Genomic DNA, 8,559 nt, shown 5'->3' on the forward strand with positions numbered 1-8,559 from the left:
TGTAGATGTAACATCAGCCCGAGAGTTGATAGACATCACCTGCTGATTACAATAACAGATTTAGTCGTTGTTTTGCGAATTTTAAAATTTCGCCACGACTTCTTTGCCAACCAGGTCAACTGTCGGCTGGCTGTTTAGTCTGCAGTGTCCTTGTACAGTACTTATCAGATTTAGGCTTTCATAAGGGAAGTATTAAATAGCTTTCAGCTTATTTCTCATACCTGATGAAAAACGTCTTCTAGCTTTGTACAGGGAACCTCTTTACCTTTATTTTCAGGAAAGAAGTCTGAAAATAATTGAGGCTAAATTATGTAAAAATGTTGTGTAGGTAGTGTTATAAAAATACAGTGTAGGTAACTATTTCATAGACTGAAGTTGCAATAGTTCGGCCAACTGGAGTAACAACCGAACTCCTGCTACTAGAAGGAAGATAATTATAGAAGGGAAAGTCAACATATTATATAGAAGTCTCTCTGAACGTGTCGGCAATACCAATTCACTCGTCACCCGTGATGTTTGTCCTAATTGTGTGTACCAAAAACCTACGTTTGCCTTGTGATGTTGTAACCCTTTGTTGTAGTTGTTGACCCAGTGTTTCCTAACCCCGATGATGGCCTGGCTGGTTATTACGGATTCGCAATAAGAACTTAGTTAGCAATGTTTAAGTAGAACCCCACGATGTTTCCAGACGTGGCGAGCCGGCGCGACGACGACGCGACGGCAGTGTGGCGCGGCCGGCTGCCGGCGCGCTCGCCGCCACCCTGCCACGTGTGAACAGCGCCTGACCTCGCCGCCCCCGCCGCCACCCGCCCCCGCCACTCACACACTCTCCGACCGACACGATCCCGCCGACTAACCCGACACAACAATCTTACTGTGAACTTTATATATAGCTGCTTGATTCAATTTCAAACCCAATTAGATTACTCATATTAAGGTTAGGAAGAACAAGTTTTAAAAAAATCATTAAAAAACAATAAAAAAATTATTTTAAATACGCTTCTACAGAGAGTGCGATCCGCTGCGGCCATCGCCTCCAATTGTAAATAATAAACAAGCTGCTTTAAAAAGCTTATATTATACTTACCTACACTTTCTATTCTCAACACTGTGTAATAAATAATTAGGTTCTTTGTGACAAATAAAATAATCAGAATAGGCCTATAGAATTTCCGTTAACGGAGGACATTTTAAAAAATGTCGCTTATAAGCTTGACCATAGTTTGTAAATAGTTGTATCGGGCGGGATGCGCGCGCCGCAATCCGCCGGCCCGGCTGCCGGCCGCGGACATTCGATCACTGGACATGACACGGACATGCGTACACTCACACTCATGTAGTCACAGCTAATTTGTTTGGCCGCTGGCCCTACATCTGGAGCCGAACTGCCTCCAGGCCGACGCAAGGCTGCTCCACCCCACGTCTTGTACCGCTGTCTACCGCGCGAAGCTCTACTCAGAACAGTTCAATCATCCAATTCAATGGCAGTTTCGGGACAGCAAGCATTTACCACAACCATGTGAAAGAAGTTCGTGAAACCAGATTGAATTTAGAATAAGTTACCGTACTTATATTATTTATGTTGTTGTGAAATCGTCGTGTGTGGAACAATATCAAATGATATTCCAGTAATTAATGATGACCCTCGATGTACCCGCCCTCGGTCCCGTGCCCAGACCACGTCGCGCAACAGTCTCGGCTATTATTGTAATTATTTAAATGTAATATGTGTACATAATGTGACGGCAAATACTTGTCTATCATCATTGTTGTTATTTTATTGATAATTTTATTGATGTTAATTATTTATACGTGGAGCAGAGGTTGTGTGGGCGCTCACGGTTCGTGAGTCCACGCGACGCTGGCCGGCAAGCGTGGCGCTCGGTGGCTGCGTGAGCGCTTACAGCACTATACGCGAGGACAGTTATATTTTCAGTCGTTTACAAAGTCATAACGATTGTATTAGCTTATACAGTTTAAACATATCTAGAAAGAAGTGAATTTATTATATATGTTGTAAGAAAGTCAGGCGGCAGACGTGACTCGACTGAAACAGCGAAGCGCAGTGCAACACCTCCTATGCCAGTATTTAAATTGGAATTATATCAATAACATTGCGAACAACAGCTGTATTGTTCTACCATAAACAAATGAAACCAATTACATAAAAATTGTCACTTTTAAAAGCATGGATATTGTCTCGAGGTGTTTATTCCACCGTTGTTTGATACCTTAATATACGGTTTGATATTTCGTTACACGCCAGCAACTGAACAATAAATCCGTAAAATGCGCAAGAAAGTTTAAAGAAATTATTGACCAGTTCCCGTCTGTCTGTCCTAAGACTTGTTTAGACTTGAGTTGTAAAGAAGACAATTAATTATTAGGTATAGATTACACCCGAAATAATTATTACATCATATCATTACACATTTCATAGCGTTAAAAAACATCTAGGTGAAAAGACATATTTACGCCCTATATTATAGTCTAGTGTAGATAAGTAGATATTGTAGATTAAGTGCTGCCCTTATACTGGGTATATAATATCTCTGGATCCACTTCTTATCCGTGTATACAATAGGCCAAAGCCAAGATTACAAGTTGATTCAGGCTCATCGCTGTAAAGCATCGAGCATTCATAGTCATTCACGCAGATTAGATCACGCGGTTTCAAAGGACTTCTAGCACAAACAGATTTAGTGAGTGAAAGATTGAGAATGATCGCTGTGAACACTACGTCGCCACGCCCGAGCTCCTCGACAGTACGCGATGGCAAGCTGTGATTCTTCAATTGGTCTGCACCCTCGATCATTCCATCTGAAAAACTAATTCGTGAGTGTTTGTAAACAGTTAAAAAACAGTGTTTCAATGTCAAGTGGTGTTTAATTAATAATAAGAAAATGTTTTCTGTAATTCATTGTAATAGCTATTAATGATGCGGATTTCTGACAGTGACTGACGCTCACTGATTCTTGTTCATAAGAGGTGTGAGACCTGAAGAGATTTGTTCCGAAGTTAAAGATATATTAAGTTGTTGGATATGCTATACTATAATTCTCCTTTTGTATATATGTTTATTGCAAAGATTGAGCAATAGCAGGACATAGAGTAGCGAATTGTTATAAAGTTGCCAGTCACTGTTAGAACACTCCAGAATATTGACCCAGAGCGGGAGCTCAAACCTCGGCCATGACAAACGTGATAGTCAGATAACGACTTCATATTCATAATTAGGTGTATGCTTCAGAGAAAGCAATGTTTAACTGATTACATTATAATAATTTGAGTGTCTTCGTTGTAATGAATATCAATAATGTCTGTCAATTAGATTCGAATTGTTTGGCAAATTAATTTACTATGGTAGTCTTAATTAATACTGCGTATGTGTTGTCTGTTATATGTTATCGATGGAAAACTTGGGCAATCATTTATAAGCAACGTTGCGGTGAGCCACGTGCGTCACTAAGTAATATCATACAAATAACAAAATAGCACAAAACAAACTAACAATTCAACCCACGTCATAACTGCAACGTTGCCCGTACTGAAAACATCACGGAGAAGCCCTGAAAGAATCGCATTGTTAAACATTTCAGTCACTGTCTAATATTACATTCTACTGATGCTCAATGTGTAAAGACTATCATTCGCCAACTTCATTTGTCAATATATTCGATTTGTGTTAAATGTTCGGAGTTAGTAGACCGTGTATGCTACATGTTACATACGTATAACGCCGAGGCTGTTGCGACGAATACAATAAATGTCAGTCAATGTTAATGTACCAAGTATAAAGTGTAGGAAGCACATTACTTTATATTATAGTTTATGAAATTGGAGAGCACTCGGGTCCTGTTTTCAATCTTGTGAAGGAAGCTGCAACGCGACAATAAGTAACCCAAACCACCATGATGGCAGCGATCACCCAGTATTGTATAGCTAATACGTGAACATCAGACCTTTAGTCTCGGCGAACTTTGTAAAGAGACCTTGTAACGAATATAAGCCATCAAGTAAAATATTTTGGATTTCTACTCATTCCTCATTTGTTAAGAAAGAGCATAGAGACACCAATCGACCTAGAAAGATTCTCCAAAAATATTGTTTACAGAGACATAATAACTGGGTGTTCATACAAGGTTGTCTTGCAGTAAGGGTATGATGTAAAAGTGTGACTAAATCTCATTTACATTACGTGTCTGTTTAATCATAGCAAATTAATGTCTAGTTAAATCCCGCATTTAGGATCAGTCTCAATTCACTCAGATACTGTGACTCCGCTTAGACTCCTTGCGCTTCACAACGTACGTCGTAGATGGTGTAAATGAGTCTTGGTCGATTGTAACCTAAGTATATACTTTTATCAGATTTATTGTACGTACACGTATGACATCTGCTGCGTGACCTCACTAGTTTCGCAATCTCTATTCTTGTCTGCAGTTTAAATATTGCTGCGTTGTTACGCACTGACGTCACAAGTGGTGTTTCACATTGAGATGGTGTCGATATCTTTGGCTTAACTGTGCCCTAAACATGATGCAGTGGTATGATAGCATCTTGCTCTTACTGTAATAAAGCTAAATACAAAGACAAACATAAACAAACCATGATGCAGTGAATCAGAGTTTCGGGCAGAGTTGATCGAGTCAGATGATTGCGGGCCTTGTCCTGGCAACGATCGCGTGGGAAGGATCGGGTAACACCTGTGTGGTCGACTCTCATATACAACAAACAGAATAGTGGTAAATTGTGAATTACTCAAGTTGGCCAAAATTGTAGTAACGCCAGTTAAAATAGGCGTATTATAATTTTCGCTCAGTATTATTAGTTGATATTTCGTACGTAGTATATGTATACAGAGGCGGCTAACACGGGCCCGGTGCAAACAGTAAGATTATAATTTCTCAACCATCACACTTCGTAAAACATTCTCAAATAATATTATGTTGACAAGGCAAAAATATTAAATGGTCGTAGATAGTAAAGCCACGTAGATTTCACATGAGAAATCACGATTTTCTATTTACTTGAGTACTACTTAATATCAATCTTGTAGTTAGGAAGGAGTTGGAAAAATTTTAAATTTATTAAGAAGTCTGAAATGTCCGTTATGACAGACTATATTTAATATGGTCTTTAGGAAGCAAACTGTAATCAGTAATTTTATCTGTAAATTAAATTGAATTTAATTTAAGATTTATAGTTAGGTGGTATCTGCAAACTTTTAGCAGTGTGTGGTATATCGAAATATTTGTTGTTTTTTTAAGTATATTTAATATGTTTTGCTTGGATTGTTTCGGCTGAGGGACGAGCGAGGCCGTTGTGTTTGCATGAATTCCGAAACGTACGATGGGACCCCGCTGTATGTTTTGCGGATTTAATAAAAATGTGCCAGTTTTACTTCTTGATAGATGCCTTTACGCGTGTTATTGCGCTTAAAGTTCAAGTATATAGTCATCGCAGTGCTGTTTAATGTTAATGTTGTCTAGGGCTTGTCACGCTGCTCACACTGCGCATTTCTTATTTTCACCGATATCGATGGACTCACAAGGAGTGTGACACGCGCGGAACTCGTATAAACTTTATATCTTAGTAGGTATAATTTTCCTTGTTCACCAGCCCCCTCTCCGTCCAGGTCAAATCGTGTTCAAATATTGAATATAAAATCACAAATTTCAAATTGAATATCGTATAAACGTATTTATTTATATAAATTGACGTACATAATTGGCGTTATTTACAAGATTATCTACACGGAACAATATTAAATATACAAAAGTTTACGTTACGAGTTATTTATTCAATATTTTATAAGTATCGACAATCTTTAAAGCATCCAAGTTTGTCGTGTTCATTTGATCGCCTACTCTATGAACAATGAATCGGGTTACGCTAGCTACGAGCTTACACTATTATTTGAATTTAAATGATATGTAATAACTTCTTATATCTTTCATCACCTAATGTAAGTTAAATTGGAGCGAATTCTTTAGATACATAATTACATTATCCTCTTACAATACATAACATTAAGGATTTATAATATTAAGAGCTTTTCGACTAGTATACTTACAAAAAAAATGATGAGATCTTATGAAATAATCTGAATTTTTCGCGATAATTTATTATATTTAATATCCATCCAGTATTATTAGATAAATAGGTGTAATGGCGAAGAAATTCCATTTTCTAGCTCCTATAGTTAATGTAACATAGGTTCAGTAAAGCCAACAGATAATTCTTAATTAAGTACAAATTTTCCGAATAAAATATTTATGATTTTTCATGGTCCCATCGCTCGTGAAGCAAGTGATATGCACATATATGTATGTATATCCTCGTTGTTATAATGAATATATAGTGGTACTGAATATTCATGAAATTCTAAATTTTTAATATTTAATTGATCAGTGTTTGAACGAAAGAACTTTGCATTGCTCCCTAGTCATGTCATTGGCACTACATCCACCTAGAGTTAAATATCAAAATAAAATTTGGAAATGTTTGTTATATTGTTGTAATCTAGGGTGGTATATTTACGATTTTGTCGAAGTCGACGAATATTTGTTGCGTGGAAACATTTCTCAAGGTAACATCCAAAGTGTGACCAGCTCACTAGCCTGACATTTGTCGACTTCGCTAAAACAATGGATTGTTATCATGACTTGAATTTATGTCCTCTATTGGGATAAACTGAAATATTAAAATCAATGGTGCAATGTTAAGTGCTGATTATAGGGTTGAAGGACATCACTGGATAGTTTACTGAAGTTCGACATTTTAAGGAACTTCTGTCCGGTCAAAATATACTGTTATTCTAGTTCATGAGTCTGTTTCGGAGTTCATCAAATCGTACGTGCATAACTATTTGGTAATTTAATGAGCGATTCCAAACATAGTCCTAGGCTGTTTAGTCGAAATTATACGTTTGATATTCACGGATTTATTTTTATAACACTATTGTGAAAATGTGATATGTTGCGATGATATCGTGGATAATTGAGACCTTGTAAAAGCACAAATATGAAGAAAAAATTCAAGGCATGTTTGATGTGAAACATTCCGTGTTATTCATAATAAATGTAACTCGTTACGTCCTAGTGAACAATACTTAAGATATGTTCATCTTTACAAGTAAATAGACAGAAGCTGAAAACCTGAATAGTTCAACCACCTATTGGCGATTCATGAAAATACTATTTGCAAGAGAACTGAGCAACTGACTGGGATGTAGTTCTGGCTATTTATTTGTATGGAGGTATTCTATAGCCAGCAGTGTTCACTCAGACGTACTCGTGAAGCAAGTCCACGGTACATCTTCTCATAGACGTCATGGTTACGTCACACCCTGGCTGGAGCATGTATATGAATATATTGTTTTATTTCATTTGATCACTTTCGCCGCGTGGTGTATATATTTAAAGACACTATGGCCAGTGATCATTTTTATTTAATGTGGTGGTTGTTTACTGTCTGGTATGCGAAGCGAAGGCTCATAGGTGTGGTTAATACGAAAAATTGTAATTAAATGCTTATATTGAGCCAAGTGTATTACTCAGAAATGCTCACAAACTAACCATCTTTTTGCCGATGGCTAGTATACATATTGTAATTAAACAGAACAATGTTTTTAAATGATGCGGAAGAAAAATAATCTCTGTTAACTTTGCGGAAGGTTACTTTGGACAGTAGACCTTATTGTATCTTTAGGATAGCGTGTGAGCGACTCCGTGATTTCAGGCGGAGGTTTATAAACAAGTCGTGATGACAGGCTAGATTCATTGTTAAAAAGAACTTTAATGAAAGTTACCATCAGTTCAGTTTGAAAAGGTACAACAACAACCTTATTTACGGGAAGTCCAAAAAGTGGAATTAGCACAAAAGTACTTGTTTACATCATGGCACTAACTTAACCCCCAATTTCAGTTTCTAAGAAAGAAATGCAATCCTGAATATAATAATGTCTACTTTCCCATTCCTGATACACTTCTGCACGAAACTATATTGCTTACAATACCCGTTTCGATAAATTCCATAGTATGTCTGGAGCTTTTTCCAATTTTTGTACTTAAGTTGTAACGTGGCAGTGCTAAGCTGTACCTACTGTAAGAATGGTTTTTGTTTTTCATATAATTTATGATTCCAAAATTGTATAAATGACTAAATAAAATGAACATTGTTGTTTTATTTCGAAACCCCTGCCGTGTAGCGAATTGTTTTTAATTTTGTGCAGCTGTGCAACTGATGTATTAACTACCTAGTAACCAGCGCTTTCACACCAGCGGATTTTCCGCTCTATTTTTTCATCATGTCATTTCGTATGCCACACGTACAATCCGCTTGTGTGTAAAAACTAACAGAAAATCCGCTAATGTTAAGGCGCTGTAACTGTAGGCCATGCCCGTAGGTACTCCCGCTTTGCGTATTTACCTGTATAGTAAACTGAAATAGAGATTGTAGGGTCATAAGCTGTGGCCACACATTGGAATATGTCAATGTCCTTCAATGCAGTTAGTATTGTGTTACTTAATTATTATTAACGCAGTAAAGAGAGAA

General features: G+C 37.3%; 1 protein-coding gene across 10 annotated transcripts in view; it reads left to right on the forward strand.

Moving 5' to 3' along the window:
• Positions 1–8,177, forward strand: part of LOC110374605 (potassium voltage-gated channel protein Shaker) — a 281,576-nt gene extending 273,399 nt beyond the window's left edge. For 9 of the 10 annotated variants that reach the window (XM_049838196.2, XM_049838188.2, XM_049838181.2 and 6 more), the window contains one exon: positions 670–8,177. The gene's annotated coding sequence lies outside the window, so the exon portion shown is untranslated. The remainder of the gene's footprint in view (positions 1–669) is intronic. The other variant, XM_049838184.2, reaches the window with a different exon arrangement.
• The last annotated feature ends 382 nt before the right edge of the window (positions 8,178–8,559 follow it).

Source organism: Helicoverpa armigera, chromosome 1, assembly GCF_030705265.1.
Source record: "Helicoverpa armigera isolate CAAS_96S chromosome 1, ASM3070526v1, whole genome shotgun sequence".
NCBI lineage: Eukaryota > Metazoa > Arthropoda > Insecta > Lepidoptera > Noctuidae > Helicoverpa > Helicoverpa armigera.